General features: G+C 47.0%; 1 long non-coding RNA gene across 1 annotated transcript in view; it reads left to right on the top strand.

Moving 5' to 3' along the window:
- Positions 1 to 17,999, top strand: part of LOC119964993 — a 23,013-nt gene extending 5,014 nt beyond the window's left edge. The window contains exon 2 of the long non-coding RNA XR_005460414.1: positions 17,319 to 17,999. This is a non-coding gene — a long non-coding RNA (uncharacterized LOC119964993). The remainder of the gene's footprint in view (positions 1 to 17,318) is intronic.

Genomic DNA, 17,999 nt, shown 5'->3' with positions numbered 1-17,999 from the left:
AACGTCGAATCAGACTACAGGAGGGAGATAAATCACTTGGTTGCTTGGTTACTGAAAACAACCTCTCTCTAAATGTTGGAGAGACCAAGGAACTGATCATTGACTTCAGGAAGCGCAGCACGACACACACTCCCGTCTGCATCGATGGCTCCGAAGTGGAGATGGTCGATAGCTTTAAGTTCCTGGGGGTCACCGTCACCAACAGTCTGTCCTGGTCCACTCACGTTGATGCTACAGTCAAGAAAGCCCAACAACATGTCTACTTCCTACGGAAGCTAAAGAAATTTGGCATGTCTGCATCGACTCTCACAAACTTCTACAGATGTGCGATAGAGAGCATCCTATCCGGCTGCATCACAGCCTGGTATGGCAACTGCTCAGTCCAAGATCGCACAAAACTGCAGAGTGTGGTGAACTCAGCCCAACGCATCACACAAACTTGCCATCCCCACATTGATTCTGTCTACACCTCCCGCTGCCTCAGGAAGGCAAACAGCATTATCAGAGACCCCTCCCACCCAGGCATTGCCTTCTTCCAGACCCTTCCATCAGGCAGAAGGTACAGAAGTCTGAAGACCCTCACATCCAGACATAGGAACAGCTTCTTCCCCACAGCTACAAGACTCCTCAACGACTCCTCCTCGGGGGATCCGTTCCCGATGCCCTATGCTGCTCTTGCTCATGTATTTGCTTTGTTTGGCTCCTTGTTCCGCACTGTAACCAATCACTGTTTGTCGATGTACAATTATGTGTCAATGTTCTCTGTTGATTATTATTTTTGTCTACTATGTGCGTACTGTGTACGTTCCCTCGGCCGCAGAAAAATACTTTTCACTGTACTTCGGTACATGTGACAATAAATTAAATCAAATCAATTAGATCTCCCCTTGTTCTTCTAAACTCTGGAGAGTATGGGCCTAAACCTATACCAGAGTATACCTAGAGTATAATATACCTAAAGTATAGGGCAGCACGGTAGCATTGTGGTTAGCACAGTTGCTTTCACAGCTCCAGAGTCCCAGGTTCGATTCCCTGCTGGGTCACTGTCTGTGCAGAGTCTGCACGTTCTCCCCGTGTGTGCGTGGGTTTCCTCCGGGTACTCCGGTTTCCTCCCACAGTCCAAAGATATGCGGGTTAGGTGGATTGGCCGTGCTAAATTGCCCTTAGTGTCCAAAGAATGTTAAGTGGGGGTCACTGGGCTACAGTGATAGGGTAGATATGTGAGCTTCAGTAGGGTGCTCTTTATAAGGCAGGTGCAGACTCAATGGGCTGAATGGTCTCCTTCTGCATTGTAAATTTTATAAACTGTTCAATCTCTCCTCATCTCTGGAATCAATCTAGTGAACCTCCTCTGAACAGCCTCCAATGCAAATTTGAAACAGATTTGAGGAAAAACTACTTCTCCCGAAGGGTTGTGAATCAGTGGAATTCGCTACCCCAGAGTGCAGGGGATGCAGGGACAGTGAGCAAATTTATGGAGGAATTAGACAGAATTTTAATTGGTAATGTGCTGAAGGGTTATGGAGAACGGGCAGGACGGTGGAGTTGGGGCTATGATGGGATCAGCCATCATCACATTGCTTGGGAGGCTAACTTGCCTACTCCCTCTCCTAGGTCATGTGATCGAGGGAGGAGATGCTCTGGCTGATTTCGCAATTCAGCTCTTAGTCTGTAACAGAGTAGGCAGCAGATGAGGAACATTTCAGCCATGATAGAATGGTGGAGCAGACTCCATGGGCCAAATGGCCTAATTTTGGTCCTATATCTTATGAACTTATGAACTTGTGAAGTGCCACAGGGATCAGTGTTGGGTCCACAATTATTTACAATATATATAGTAACGACTTGGACATGACAGGAAAGCAACATGCTGATTGATTGATGAGTATGAGACACTGTGTCTAAATAGTTGAAAGTTAAATAACTGAAAAAGACAATAGTTAGGGAACGAAGCTTGGAGGATAAAGGAGGAGTGAATCTGAAAGCAGAACCAGGAAATCAAAAGAGCTGATTGGGTGAATATATTTATATATTCTATGAGCAAGAGCAGAGAAGAAGGGACTTAGTTAATATTGGTTAATACCAGTTAATATTATTTGATATTAAAAAGATAAATTTAATTTAAAGGGTAAGGCATGACAGCAGAGCTCCAAGCCACGGTCTGTTCTTCTTACTCCATGAGGGAGACCAGGAACGTTTCTAATTCCCAGGACCAGCACGTGTGCAGGAAGTGTCTCCAGCTGCAGCTCCGGGTTTCAGAGCTGGTGTAGTGGCTGAGGACACTGTGGAGTACCCGTGAGGCAGACAGTATCATGGATAGCATGTATAGAAGTGGCCACACCGCAGGCACAGATTCCACAGGCAGGAAGGTGACCAGCAGGCTGAGCAAGTGATCTAGGCAGACAGTGCAGGAATCTCCTCTGGCCATTCCCCTACAAAACAGATATAAAGCTTTGGATATTGCTGAGGGGAATGACCTCGCAGGAGAAAGCCGCAGCAGCCAAATTTGTTAGTACCACGGTTGGTTCTGCTGGAGAGCGGAGGAGTAAAATGTGTGGGAATGCAATAGTTATAGGGATTCAAGTGTAAGGGGAGTAGATAGGCATTTCTGTAGTCACAAACGAGCCTCCAGGATGGTATATTGCCTCCCTGGTGCTCGGGTTAACGATGTCTCAGAGAGGTTGCAGAACATTCTGGAGGGGGAGTGTGAACCGCCAATGGTCATGGTACACGTCGGTACCAATGACATAGGTAAAAAAACGATGAGGTCCTCAAGGCCGAATATAGGGAGTTAGGAATAAAGTTGAGAAGTCAGAACTCACAGGTAGTGATCTCAGGATTATTACCAATGCCACGTCAAAGTAAAAATAGCAGGATATATCGGATTAATACGTGGCTGAGGAGATGGTGTGAGGGGGAGGGTTTCAGATTCCTGGGGCTTTGGGATTGGTTTTGAGGGAGATGGGACCTTCACAAACTGGGCGGGTTACACCTGGGCAGAACGGGACTGATGTTTTTCGTGTGTGTGTGGGGGGGGGGGGGGGGGTGTGGGGGGGGGGGGGGGGGGTGGGGGGGGGGGGCGTTACTTGCTAGAGCAGTTGCGAAGGGGTTAAACTAATATGAAAGGGAGGTGGGAACTTATGTAAGGATTCAAAGCAGGGGGAATCATGAACAAGAGAAAAAGTCAGCAGGAAGAGTAGGAAAAGTGATAAGCAGAGAAATCAATGGCTTGTATCAGATAATAACACTGTAAAAAATTGTAGGGACGGGACAAGGAACGTTGAAAGAACTAGCGTTAAGGGTTTTTTTTCATAGAATTTACAGTGCAGAAGGAGGCCATTCGGCCCATCGAGTCTGCACTGGCTCTTGGAAAGAGCACCCTACCCAAGCCCATACCTCCACCCTATCCCCATAACCCAGTAACCCCATCTAACACTAAGGGAAATTTGGACCCTGAGGGCAATTTAGCATGGGCAATTCACCTAACCTGCACATCTTTGGACTGTGGGAGGAAACCGGAGCACCCGGAGGAAACCCACATACACACGGGGAGAACGTGCAGACTCCACACAGACAGTGACCCAAGCCGGGATTCGAACCTGGGACCCTGGAGCTGTGAAGCATTTGTGCTAACCACTATGCTACCGTGCTGCCCTACTACCGTGCTACCGTTTTGTACCTGTACGCGTGGACCATTCAAAATAAAATGGACAAATTAGTTGCGCAGATGCATGTAAAGGGATATGATAGTTAGGATTATGGAGACATGACTCCAAGGCGTGACCAAGGATGACTTTAATCTGCACATAGATTGGGTGAGTCAAATTAGTACAATAGAGGAGGAACTTCTGAAGTATATACGGGATGGTTTTCAATACATTGAGGAACCAACCAAACAGGGAATTATAGACCAATGAACCGAATGTTGGTAGTAAGGAAGTTCCATCAGCAAGGATTTGATAGCATAGCATTTGGAAAGTATGGTTTAATCAGACAAAGGAAACAGGCCATCGTGGACTGGGTGTTGTGCAATGTGAAAGGATTAGTTGGCAATCTAGATGTGCGAGAAACCTTCGGGATGCATGACCATAATATGATAGAATTCCTCATCAAGATGGAAAGTGAGGGAATTGATTCTGAGGCTAGGTTCCTGAATTGCCCTAAAGTTAACTATGATTGTATGAGACATGAGTTCGCTATGACGGACTGGGAAACATTACTGAAACGGACAGCGGATAGGCAATGGATGGCATTCTAGGAACGAATAGGTGAACTCCAAAAGTTGTTTATTCTTATTTGGTGCAAGAATAGAATGGGAACTGTGGCCAATCCATGGCTTCAAGGGAAATTAGAGATAATATTCGATTCAAAGAAGAGGCATACAAATTAGCAAGAAAAATCAATAGACCTGAGGATTGGGAACAGTTTAAAATTCAACAAAGGCAGACCAAGGGATCGATCGAGAAAGGGAAGATATAATATGAAAGTAAACTAGCGGGGAACATAAAAGTGACTGTAAAAGTTTCTATAGGTGTGTAAAGAGAAAAAGCTTGATAGCAACGGGGAACCAAGAAATAGCTGAGGAACTAATTTATACTTTGCTTCTGTCTTTCCAAAGGAAGACATGAATAATGTACCGGAAGTTCTGAGAAACACAAGTTTCAGTGAGGAGCTGAAGGAAATTAGTATTAGTAAAGAAATGATTTGAGGGAAATTAAGGGAGTGAAGGCAGATAAATTTCCAGGGCCTGAAAATCTTCATCCCAGAATTCTTTAGAAACTGCCCGAGAAATAGTAGATCAATTTTGAAAATTCTTTGGACTCTGGAATGGTTCCTACAGATTGGAGGGTAGCTAATGGAACCCCACCATTGAAAAAATGAGGTAGAGAGAAAACAGGGAACTATAGACCAGTGAACCTAACGTCAGTAGCAGGGAAGTTGCTGAAGTCCATTAACAAGGATTTCATAGCACAGCATTTGCAAAGCAGTGGTGTAATCAGACAAAGTCAGCATGGATTTACGAAAGGGAAATTATGTTTGGCAAATCTACTGGAATTCTTTGATGACGTAACTAGTGGAGTTGACCAGGGAGAACTGGTGAATGTGATTTATTTAGACATTCAGAAGGTATTCAACAAGGTCTCACATAGCAGATTACTATGTAAAGTTAAAGTGCATGGGGTTGCAGGTAATGGCTTGAGATAGACAGAAAGCTAGTGAGCAGGCAGGAAGCAAAATGTTGGAATAAATGGGTCTTTTTCCAATTGGCAGGCAGTGACTAGTGGGGTACGGCAGGGATCTGTGCTAGGACCCCAACTGTTCACATTATATATTAAGACCAGGCAATTTCAAAGTCGGGGTCACGACCCGCAGGTTGGTATCGGGTGTGTCGGAGAGCTGTCCATCGTGGCGCTTCTGATAGCGCAAATTCGTGCGCAACAGCCGCAGCAGCTGGCTTTTAACAATGCCGGCTGCTGGCGGCCTTCAAAAAGGCCACGACCATATAAAAAAAATGCAACTGCACTGCGCATACATGACTGCTCATCAGTGCGCATGCACAAAACTATACGCATGCACACCGATGAGCGGTACGCATGCGCAGTGCTGTCGAATTTTTAAAATATGGTTATGGCCTTTTTGAAAGCCGCTTGCAGCCGGCATTGTTAAAAGCCGGCTGCTGCGGCTGTTGCCCACGAATTTGCGCAATCGGAGACGCAGAAGATATTTTAAACAATTCTATGTAATCTGCCTGCCTGAAGAGAGGCAGAGAGCAGGTCACGCCTCCCGAATGCCAACATCACATGCTTTGGGTGTGATTGCGATTCCTCCATTTTGTCAGCAGCAAACAGGGTAAGAGAAAATGGTGGGTCGCGAAGGTCGGCCGGTGTGGGTCACAAAGATCAGCTGCGTGGGTCGTGAAGGTCGGCCGGCATGGGTCGCAAAGGTTGGCCGGCATGGGTCGCAAAGGTTGGCTGGCGTGGGTCGCAAAGGTTGGCTGGCGTGGGTCGCAAAGGTTGGCTGGCGTGGGTCGCAAATGTTGGCCGGTTGGTAAAAATGGGAACCTAGAAAAAAGTTTGAAAAACACTGATTTAGACGATGGGACTAAATGTATTATCTCCAAATTTGCAGATGGTGCAAAGTTGGGTGGGAGGGTGAGCCGTGAGGAGGATGCAGAGATGCTTCAGCGGGATTTGGACAGGCTGCGTGAGAGGGCACATGCACGGCGGATGCAGTATAATGTGCATAAATGTGAGGTTATCTGTTTTGGTAGCAAAAATAGGAAGGCAGACTATTATTTGAATGTGTGTAAACTGGCAGAGGTGGATAGCATCGAGACCTTGGTGTCCTCATGCATCAGTCGCTGAAAGTAAGCGTGCAGGTACAGCAAGCAGGAAAGAAGCAAATGATATGTTGGCCTTTATAGCGAGAGGTTTTGAATTCAAGAATAGGGATGTTTTACTATAATTTTATAGGGCATTGTTAAGCCACATCTGGAATTTAGTGTGCAGTTTTGGTGTCCTTATCTGAGGAAGGATGTTCTTGCTATGGAGGGAGTGCAGCAAAGGTTTAGCAGACTGATTCCAGGGATGGCGGGACTGTCATATGAGGAGAGATTAAGTCGGTTAGGATTATATTCATTGACGTTTAGAAGAGTGAGAGGGGATCTCATAGAAACTAATACATTTCTAAGAGTATAAGAAGGGGAGATTCTGAAAGAATGTTCCCAATGGTGGTGGAGTTCAGAACTAGGGGTCATAGTTTGAGGATAATGGGTAAACCTTTTAGGACTGAGGTGAGGAGAGATTTCTTCGCCCAGAGAATGGTGAATCTATAGAATTCACTAGCACAAAAAGTAGTTGTGGCCAAAATCTGGTGAAATTTCAAGAAGGAATTAGATATAGATCTGGGGATAAAGGGATCAAGGGATATGGGGGAAGGCGGGGTCAGCGTGTTAAACTCATAATGAACTCGGGGGAGAAAGTTCAAAGGGCTGAATGGCCTCCTCCTGCTTCTATTTTCCATGTATGTTTCTGAGTTTGGACGAGGGAAGTGAGTGTACTATTGCCAAGTTTGCAGAGACACAAAATAGGTGGGAAGGCAGGTGGTGTGGAAGACACAAAAGGTGGGATTCTCCTGAATCCGCACAATGGCCCAACGCCGGTGTAAAAAAACGGTGTGAACCACTCTGGCGTCGGGCCGACTGGAAGTTGCGGAATTCTCCGCACTTCCGGGGGCTAGGTCAGCACCGGAGGGGTTGGCGTCACACCAGCCGGTGAAGGAACTGTGCAAGTTAGCGCATGCGCAGAACTGCCGGCGTGGTTCAGCGCATGCGCAGACCGGCCAGCGTATTCTAGCGCATGTGCATGGGAGTGTCTTCTCCGCGCCTGCCATGGTGGAGCCCTACAGGGGCCAGAGCAGAAGGAAGGAGTGCCCCCACGGCACAAGCCCGCCCGCAAATCGGTGGGCCCCGATTGCGGGTCAGGCCACCATGGAGGCCCCCCGCGTCCCCCTAAGGACTGCACCAGCCAATACCTGCCAGGTCCCACCATGTGGGACCATGTCCATTTCACGCCGGTGGGACTGGCCAGAAACCGCCGGCTCTCAGCCCATCGGGGCCTGGAGAATTGCCGGGGGCGCCACTACCAACGGCCCAGACCGGCGCGGCGTGATCCCTGCCCAAAAACCAGCGGCGGAGAATACGGCAGCCAGCGTCAGAGTGGTGGGGCGGGATTCACCCCGCCCCCCGGGGATTCTCTGACCCGGCGAGGGGTCGGAGAATCCCGCCCAAAGTGTCGACAGAGGGATATCAACAGGCTAAGGGAGGGAGTGGGCAAAAAACTGACAGATAGAATATAATATAGGAAATGTGAAAATCTACACTTTGGTAGGTAGAATAAAGGAGCTGAATATTATTTAAATAGAGAAAGACTGCAGAAAGCTGCAGCACACAGGGATTTGGAGGTTCTCGTACATAAATCACAAAAAGCTAATATGCATGTTCAGCAGGTAATAGAGAAGACAAATGGAAATTTGATCTTTATTTCAAGGGAATGGAGTATAAAAATAGGGAATGTTTGCTAAAATAACGGGCGGGATTCTCCCTCTAGCAGCACCTGAATCGGGAAATGTGATCGGGCTGAGAATCGCATGTCAACTTGAAATCGTTGCCGGCGCCAGGCGTCAAACAGAATGCCATATGTCGGTCCCTCGACTGCAACGTGAATGCATTCTGCGCCGCACGCCAGCGTGGGCATGAAAATTATACAGCAAACACAATTGATATATCATTAATGGGCCTGCTGCAGCATCTTCCAAATCTCCAGTGATGCTTTGCCTCCGTAAGGAGGAATTACCGATGGTTAGGTTCACTTGCAGTGTTTAAAATGAGGAAGCAGATGGTCTGGCTGCTGAGGGTATGGGAAGGGGTACAAACAGTGCCAGCATTGCTACAGTGTGCTGACAGAGGCATCTGTGGCATGCAGATTGGTGAGGATGAGGTCAAGTATGTTTTGCCCTTGTGTTGGTTCCATAATCAGTCGCATCATATCCGGTCAAGCAGCTATGTCCTTCAGGACCCAGCCAGCCCGGTCTGTGGTGGTACTACCAAGCCACTCTTGGTGATGGACCTTGAAGTCCCCCACACAGAGCATATTCTGTGCCCTTGCCACCCACAGTGCTTCCTGCAAGTGGTATTCAACATGGAGGAGCATTCATTCATCAGCGGAGGGAGAGGGCGGTAGGTGATAATTAACAGGAGGATTCCTTGCTCATGTTTAATCTAATGTCATCAGTCTACATGGGGTTCAGAGTCGATGTTGACAACTCGCAGGCTGTCCCTCCTGACTGTATACCTCTGTGCTGCCACCTCTGCTGATGGTGGTGTCTGGGACATTATCTGTAAGGTATGATTCTGTGAGTGTGACTATGTCAGGCTGTTGCTGACCAGTCTGTGGGACAGCTCTCCCAATTCTAACACAAGCCCCCAGATATCAGGAAGGAGGACTTTGCAGGGTCGACAGGGCTGGGTTTGCCGTTGTTGTTCTGGGGTCTATGTCGATGTCGGGTGGTCTGTTCGGTTTCATTCCTTTTAGAATTTTCAGCGGTTTGATACAACTGAGTGGCTATTTCAGAGTCAACCACATTGCTGTGGGTCTGGAGTCACATGTAGGCCAGACCAGGTAAGGACGGCAGATTCCCTTCCCTAAAGGACATTAGTGAACCAGATGGGTACGTGCGACAATCGACAATTGTTTCATGGTCAATATTTCTGAGACGAGCTTTTAATTCCAGATTTATTTATTGAATTTAAATTCCACCCGCTGCCATGGTGGGATTTGAACCTGTGACCAGAGCATTAGCCTGGGCCTCTGGATTACTAGTCCAGTGACATTACCACTACACCACGGCCTCCCCCACATTGTGCTGTGAGGCTCCATGGAACTGTATCCCAGCTTGAAGTGTCCCTCAGGAGGGGAGAGGGAATGTTCGGAGCCCTGAGCTCCATTTCCCAGCCCAGGCATTTTGTCTTCCAATGAATGAATTAGATGCCAATTTGGAGCCAGGTTAGGGACAGTCTCGTGCTGTGGACCCAGGTCTACAAGAGGCAATTGGAGATATCCCTGAAAGGGAAAGATTTGCTGGGTTATGGGGATAGAGAGGGGGAGTGGGACTAATTGGGTAAGTCACAGCACAATGGGCAGAATGGCCTCCTTCTGTGCTGGAAGATTCGAGGTAGTGGACACGGTTCACAGTTTTCTCCCGTGTCAGTAACAAACATCCAGCTGCTCTGAGCCCCTTCTTTCACTTCCTCTGTTGGTTACGTTTCAATCTTCCGATCTGACAGTCTTTGCTGTTATTTTTTACACTGGGGGTTTCTGCTGTGGTCTGAATCTCTAACAATAACTGTCCAATCAGTGACAAGAACAGCAGCTAAGAGCAGTCAGGACTGAGGAGCCAGGCTCACTGGGAAACACATTGGGAAGATCAAAGCCATCGCCTTCAGCTCCCGATACAAACTCCATCCCTCTCCCTGAGCTGTCTGCTGCTCAACCAGACTCTTTACAACATTGGCCTCATCTTTGACCCCAATCTGAACCCCCCAAATCCTCCACATCACAAAGTTCAGCCACTCCCCCCGAGAATTGGAATGTGCCGATTACACAGAAGGAGATGTTTCACAAACAGGGAGGAGACGAGTGAAAGACTTGGGCAGAGTAGAGACAGATGAGTGAAGGGACAGATAGGTGAGTGACACAATTCAATGTCAAGGAGTTTGAGATGATGGTTTTTCGGAGGAAAAGTAATGGAAAGATGGTGAAGGGTGTGTAGAAGCAGAGAGAGCTTCAATTCCATCATTCCTCAAACATAGAAATGCAGCTTGATAAAGCCTTGAATTCAAATGATCAACAGTGTTACGACTCGAAAAACGACAGGTAGTAGAAACCTGGAATCCAAACCGAGAATTCACTGCTGAAGGTGTCTCCCTCCGCCATTCCCGGGAGACTGTGACCTGCACAGGCCGAATGATTGGGCCGGAGACCATCTCCAACTGTGTGGCTAGACACCCAATGCCATTGGCTCTAATTGGCACGGTCACCCTCAACAATTTAGTGTCCGGATCGGCCCAGGGGTCAGAGGGGGGTCTGTGTGGAGTGTCTCAATCACATGTCCACAGTGGGCAGCACGGTAGCATTGTGGCTAGCACAATCGCTTCACAGCTCCAGGGTCCCAGGTTCGATTCCGGCTTGGGTCACTGTCTGTGTGGAGTCTGCACATTCTCCCCGTGTGTGTGTGGGTTTCCTCCGGGTGCTCCGGTTTCCTCCCACAATCCAAAGATATGCAGGTTAGGTGGATTGGCCATGATAGATTGCCCTTAGTGTCCAAAGTTGCCCTTAGTGTTGGGTGGGGTTACTGGGTTATGGGGATAGGGTGGAGGTGTTAACCTTGGGTAGGGTGGTCTTTCCAGGAGCCGGTGCAGACTCGATGGGCCGAATGGCCTCCTTCTGCACTGTAAATTCTATGTAATCTATGTATCAAGCTGGTCACTGACACTCTCTCCAGATGGGTCAGGACATTCAATCATTTCCGGATGGACGAGGCCAGCCAGGCTGAGATAGCCAGAGGCTTCACACTGATACCTGGGCTGCAGCACAAGGAGGAGAGAATGGACAGCAACCTCCTTCCATCTGAGATTCCTCCCTCTGAGTGTCCGACCTTCCTCTCAGATACACCCCTCCCTGAGCCCCATCCCTCCCTCTGAGTGTCCGACCTTCCTCTCAGATACACACCTCTCTGAGCTCCATCCCTCCCTCTGAGTGTCCGACCTTCCTCTCAGATACACACCTCCCTGAGCTCCATCCCTCCCTCTGAGTGTCCGACCTTCCTCTCAGATACACACCTCCCTGAGCTCCATCCATCCCTCTGAGTGTCCGACCTTCCTCTCAGATACACACCCCCCTGAGCTCCATCCATCCCTCTGAGTGTCCAACCTTCCTCTCAGATACACCCCTCCCTGAGCTCCATCCTTCCCTCTGAGTGTCCGACCTTCCTCTCAGATACACACCTCCCTGAGCTCCATCCCTCTGAGTGTCCGACCTTCCTCTCAGATACACACCTCCCTGAGCTCCATCCCTCCCTCTGAGTGTCCGACCTTCCTCTCAGATACACACCTCCCTGAGCTCCATCCTTCCCTCTGAGTGTCCGACCTTCCTCTCAGATACACACCTCCCTGAGCTCCATCCTTCCCTCTGAGTGCCCGACCTTCCTCTCAGATACACACCTCCCTGAGCTCCATCCTTCCCTCTGAGTGTCCGACCTTCCTCTCAGATACACACCTCCCTGAGCTCCATCTCTCAGAGTGTCTGACCTTCCTCTCAGATACACACCTCCCCGAGCTCCATCCCTCTGAGTGTCCGACCTTCCTCTCAGATACACACCTCCCTGAGCTCCATCCATCCCTCTGAGTGTCCGACCTTCCTCTCAGATACACACCTCCCTGAGCTCCATCCTTCCCGCCGAGTGTCCGACCTTCCTCTCAGATACACACCCCCCTGAGCTCCATCCCTCCCTCTGAGTGTCCGACCTTCCTCTCAGATACACACCCCCCTGAGCTCCATCCATCCCTCTGAGTGTCCGACCTTCCTCTCAGATACACACCTCCCTGAGCTCCATCCCTCCCTCTGAGTGTCCGACCTTCCTCTCAGATACACACCTCCCTGAGCTCCATTCCTCCCTCTGAGTGTCCGACCTTCCTCTCAGATACACTCCTCCCTAAGCTCCATCCATCCCTCTGAGTGTCCGACCTTCCTCTCAGATACACACCTCCCTGAGCTCCATCCTTCCCCCTGAGTGTCCAACTGGAGTATAATGAAAATGTGCAAGGATGGAACAAAAGCAAAAATAAAAATTTTTCACATGACGATCAGCGAAATAACATATTTACAATTTTAAAAATGACTCGTTACCAATGAAGACACACTTCATAATCCAGTCTGTGTACTGTTGCATGTTTTGCTATGGGTGCAAAACGCGTTTATTGGGGTGTATTAACTTGCCTCTGTTAAAGGCCGTGTGCTTAACACCACTAGGCTCTGTATATGTATTTTTCAGCTCAGGAGTCGCCAGATGCCGTATAGACACCTCACAAATATTCCAAGGTCAGGTTCAAAGTAATAAAACGATACACCGATTAGTAAGTTCCAAACGATCAATATTTATTATACAATTATAATAAATACGCATGCACACACTAAGGGACTAAGCTATGACTAAACTAAGCAATCAGAATACTTAACTACACAGGAACAGGCAAGGTCAGGGAGCGAGGCCTTCGTCCCGGTCTTGGTCTGCAACCTTCAGAAAGCGTGCTGGTCACTGGGGGTCTAGCGGGCTTGGTTCGCGTAGCGAGCATCGTATTGGCACTTACGGTTCGGCGGCTGGTGCTCAACGGCCGGAGTCAGGATACAGGATGGAGTTCTTGGTCAAAGCCGGAGCACGAAACAACAGACAGGACCATGTGTGGGGGTCTACTTTTATAGGGGTCCCCAATGTCCTTGCCTTTTCCTGGGCGGGCTTTACCTTCAGGTATCGATTGGATCGCTTCCAATCGATATCTTTTGAATTCCTCCAATGTGAGGGTCTTTCTCGATGGTGGGGGCGGTTTCTATAGTGGATACTTCTGGTGCCGCTCTGTCTGGACATCCACTCAAGTATCTTATTCAAACCCAAATGTTGCCATTGTGTGTGCCTAGATCTGGACTGCCTCATTAGTATGTAAAACGTTCTGCCATTATCACCTTTGGTTTGAGATCTTCCACCTGGCCAGAAACTGGTTTTGCTGCTTGCAAAATGCTAATGAGTGTTTGCAGGCTGCTTGCCTTGGCTAAACTGTTTTTCCCTGCAGTCTTAGCGATTCTCCATTTTGTTTAGTTCAGTGTCCATTTTAGGTGGCTACAGTACACAGGTACATTACACTTCACAATCCTGTCTGTGTACACAGGTACATCACACTTCACAATCCAGTCTGTGTACACAGGTACATCACACTTCACAATCCAGCCTCTGTACACAGGTACATCGCACTTCACAATCCTGTCTGTGTACACAGGTACATCACACTTCACAATCCAGTCTGTGTACACAGGTACATCACACTTCACAATCCAGTCTGTGTACACAGGTACATCACACTTCACAATGCTGTCTGTGTACACAGATACATCATACTTCACAATTCAGTCTGTGCACACAGGTACATCACACTTCACAATCCAGTCTGTGTACACAGGTACATCACACTTCACAACCCAGTATGTGTGCACAGGTACATCACACTTCACAATCCAGTCTGTGTACACAGGTACATCACACTTCACAATCCAGTCTGTGTACACAGGTACATCACACTTCACAACCCAGTATGTGTGCACAGGTACATCACACTTCACAATCCAGTCTGTGTACACAGGTACATCACACTACATAATCCAGTCTGTACACAGGTACATCTCACTTCACAATCCAGTCTGTGTACACATGTACATCACACTTCACAATCCAGTCTGTGTACACAGGTACATCATGCTTCACAATCCATTCCGTGTACATAGGTACGTCACACTGTGTGTGTAGTCGATGGCACCCTGCACCATGGGGATGTCCACTATCCTGGTAAACCCTGTGTGATCTCTGCCAGCTTCTATCTGTTCAGAGGGAAGACAATGAAGTTTCCCTCTCAGGAAACTTGGAAGTGTTTCTGTCACTTCTTTGATTCAGTTGTAGATGGTGAACTGTGAGCTGTTGGCTATGTTGCCTGTTCCAATCTGGAAGTTTAGTTGACAGGACTGGTATCGAAAGATCGAACAAGGGACTGAGTACAGTGCTGACCATATACAGCTGTGAATAGACACATGACAGAGCTAAGACCAGTCTAGAGAAATGCTGCAACATGTAAGGACCTATTATGGGTTTTTAAAAACATTTAGAGTACCCAATTATTTCTTTCCAATTAAAAGCCAATTTAGCGTGGCCAATCCATCTACCCTGCACATCCTTGGGTTGTGGGGTGACACACGCAGAAAAGGGGAGAATGTGCAAACTCCACACAGAAAGTGACCCAGGGCCGGGATTGACCCTGGATCCTCAGCGCCGTAGGCAGCAGTGCTAACCACTGCGTCACCGTGCTCGACCCAAGTATGGGTTTGACGTGAGATAAATGAACTGATTTTGTATTTCATCAGTTGAGGTTTTCTTATCTCTCCATGTCCTGTTCAGCAATGAATATCTGTGAAAGCTGTTACTGTTATCATTGCTGGGATTGTCACCTCTGAAACTATCCTTGGCCAAGGTTTCCATCATGCCGATAATATTGACAACAATTTCAATCATGTCAAGAAAGAGCTCTCTAAACTTATTAATGAATGTCATTTGTTGGAAAATCGTTTCATTTATTCCGCTTCAGATCGAGTGACTCAGTGCAATAAATCATTATTGACCATTTCCTAGTGTCAGGTGTAGTGAGAGACATGGTGCAGTAAAACGGTATTGACCGTTTCCTAGTGTCAGGTGTAGTGAGAGACATGGTGCAGTAAAACGGTATTGACCGTTTCCTAGTGTCAGGTGTAGTGAGAGACATGGTGCAGTAAAACGGTATTGACCGTTTCCTAGTGTCAGGTATAGTGAGAGACACGGTGCAGTAAAACGGTATTGACCGCTTCCTAGTGTCAGGTGTAGTGAGAGACATGGTGCAGTAAAACGGTATTGACCGTTTCCTAGTGTCAGGTATAGTGAGAGACCCTGTGCAGTAAAACGGTATTGACCGTTTCCTAGTGTCAGGTGCAGTGAGAGACATGGTGCAGTAAAACGGTATTGACTGTTTCCTAGTGTCATTTGTAGTGACTGACCCGGTCAGTAAAACGGTATTGACCGTTTCCTCGTGTCAGGTGTAGTGACTGACCCGATGCAGTAAAATGGTATTGACCGTTTCCTAGTGTCAGGTGTAGTGAGAGACCCAGTGCAGTAAAACGGTATTGACAGTTTCCTAGTCTCAGGTGTAGTGAGAGACCCGGTGCAGTAAAACGGTATTGACCGTTTCCTAGTGTCAGGTATAGTGAGAGATTCGGTGCAGTAAAACGGTATTGACCATTTCCTCGTGTCAGGTATAGTGAGAGACACGGTGCAGTAAAACGGTATTGACCGTTTCCTAGTGTCAGGTGTAGTGACTGACCCGGTGCAGTAAAACGGTATTGACCGTTTCCTAGTGTCAGGTGTAGTGAGAGACCCGGTGCAGTAAAACGGTATTGACCGTTTCCTAGTGTCAGGTGTAGTGAGAGACCCGATGCAGTAAAACGGTATTGACCGTTTCCTAGTGTCAGGTGTAGTGAGAGACCCGATGCAGTAAAACGGTATTGACCATTTCCTAGTGTCAGGTGCAGTGAGAAACACGGTGCAGTAAACGGTATTGACCGTTTCCTAGTGTCAGGTGCAGTGAGAGATGCGGTGCAGTAAAACGGTATTGACCCTTTCCTAGTGTCAGGTGCCGTGACAGATGTGAAACACAGAGTGCTCCATTTCCTAGAAAGAAAGCAATGACTGTATTCGGACTCTAAACGTAACATCAACAATGACAGGAAAATGTAGGTTGATGTAAGTCACTGAAGCTTGTGTACTGGAGAGAGAAATAAAGAGAGAGAGAGAGCGAGAGAGGGTTACCCCTCGGGGGGTTTATGACCAGTGACAGACAGGGGCTGAGGAAATGGGAGTTTCGGTCGTTTAGATTGTGCCTGTCGGTGAAAATCTCGAACATTCCTTTCCCCCCCTCCCCCACTGATACTTGAAGTTTTGTTTAGCTGAAAGTTTTAATTTGTTCAGATAAATGTTATAAGAATGGAAATATACAAATCTTTATATTTGTGTGTCTGTGTGTAATGAAGAGTTTGTGTGTGTGAGCTCAATGTGTTTCCTTCTCTAAATTGTCATTTGTTTGTGAAGTTTCAGCAATCTGAGTTCAAAGCCTCACAAGGTGGATTCTGAGTTGGATTAAAGTACAATATAATTAACCAAACCAAAGTTTGAAGTTATAAGGTTGGAGTTGATTTCTGTCCAGAAAGCACAGTTTGAATGGATGCCGAAGATACAACAATCAGACTGTTTAACAAGAGACCTTTGAAAAACGATGATGTTTTCTCAGATAAAGAATATGTGCTGATAAACATCTGGGACTTTAAATCTGAAAACAGATTCACACACATGAGGAAGTGTTTTTTCAATGTTGATTTTATAAATTACAATTCTTACAAAGTTCAAAGATTTGAGGCTTGGTTCCTGACAAAGTTCACAACTGGAATTTTTTATTTTAAAATGTTTGACAACAGTTGACACTAATTCAAATGCTGCCAGCTCCCATCTATAGATTCCCTACACTGCAGAAAGAGGCCAATCAGCCCATCGGGTCTGCACTGACCCTCCGAAAGAACACCCACCTCAGCCCATTCCCCTGCCCTATCCCTGAAATCCCACCTATTGATCATGGCCAAACCATCCAACGTGCATCTCTTTGGACTGTGGGACCATGCAGACATGGGGTCATTATTTTCTCACTTGATAAACACTGATCTTAACCCAGCTATGAAATGAAATGAAATGAAATGACAATCAGCTATGATTGTTCTTTGATAATTAATCAATAATAATCAGCAGTGACCTGTTTTTCTCAATCTTGTTTCTCTCTGTACTGGCCACACAGCTTTGTTTAGACTAAAACTTTTGTTTTTCCACTTTCTCAAACTGGAATATTAAAATAAGTTGTTTTTGTTGATTAGAATTGCTGTTCTCCGGCATTCGGTGACCTTGGATTACAGAGCAAGTCGCTGAGTAATCTTATCTGCTGTGGCCACCTGAAGCATCAGAAGATGAAGTTTCATTGATGGGAATAACACCTGATTGATGACAGATGGGAAAACACCATCAAGAGCTCCGTAAACAAGCTGAATATGACAAAGTGTGCTTCACCTTGAGCTCCCTGTGAGAGGAACTGAGAAGAGCTGAGATTTGTTTGGGGAAAGATTGTGTGGCAGGCTTCACGAGACTGGAATGGAGCCAGAAATCCAGTTTAAAGAGACATTGCTTCAGAGACTCAGTGCTGGGGTGGAATAGTCATCCACGGACGTCAGGAGGAAGGGTCAGAAACGGACTGACTGACCATAGTGCCCACCCACTGGGGTTACTCAGTGACTTGGTGATGTGTTTACTGAGGGGACAGTAACGTGGGCACCAATTGTGGGGGAGCTGTGGTTGAACAGGCCAAATTGGGGTTATTGTGTTTAAATAAATATGTCTTCTTTTCCTCAGAAATATACAAAATGCTTCTCCTTTCAATAAAGTTACCTTTCTTCCTTTTCATACACATTACCATTCTTATAAATTCATTTTAAATATATTATCAGTGATAATTGTAATATTATCCTTATTCAATATAGAATAAAATTGTTGTTTTAACACAA

This window comes from Scyliorhinus canicula, chromosome 4 (genome assembly GCF_902713615.1).
Source record: "Scyliorhinus canicula chromosome 4, sScyCan1.1, whole genome shotgun sequence".
Taxonomy (NCBI): domain Eukaryota; kingdom Metazoa; phylum Chordata; class Chondrichthyes; order Carcharhiniformes; family Scyliorhinidae; genus Scyliorhinus; species Scyliorhinus canicula.
Note: the sequence above shows the minus strand (reverse complement) of the source record. Positions and strands in the feature narration are given on the sequence as shown.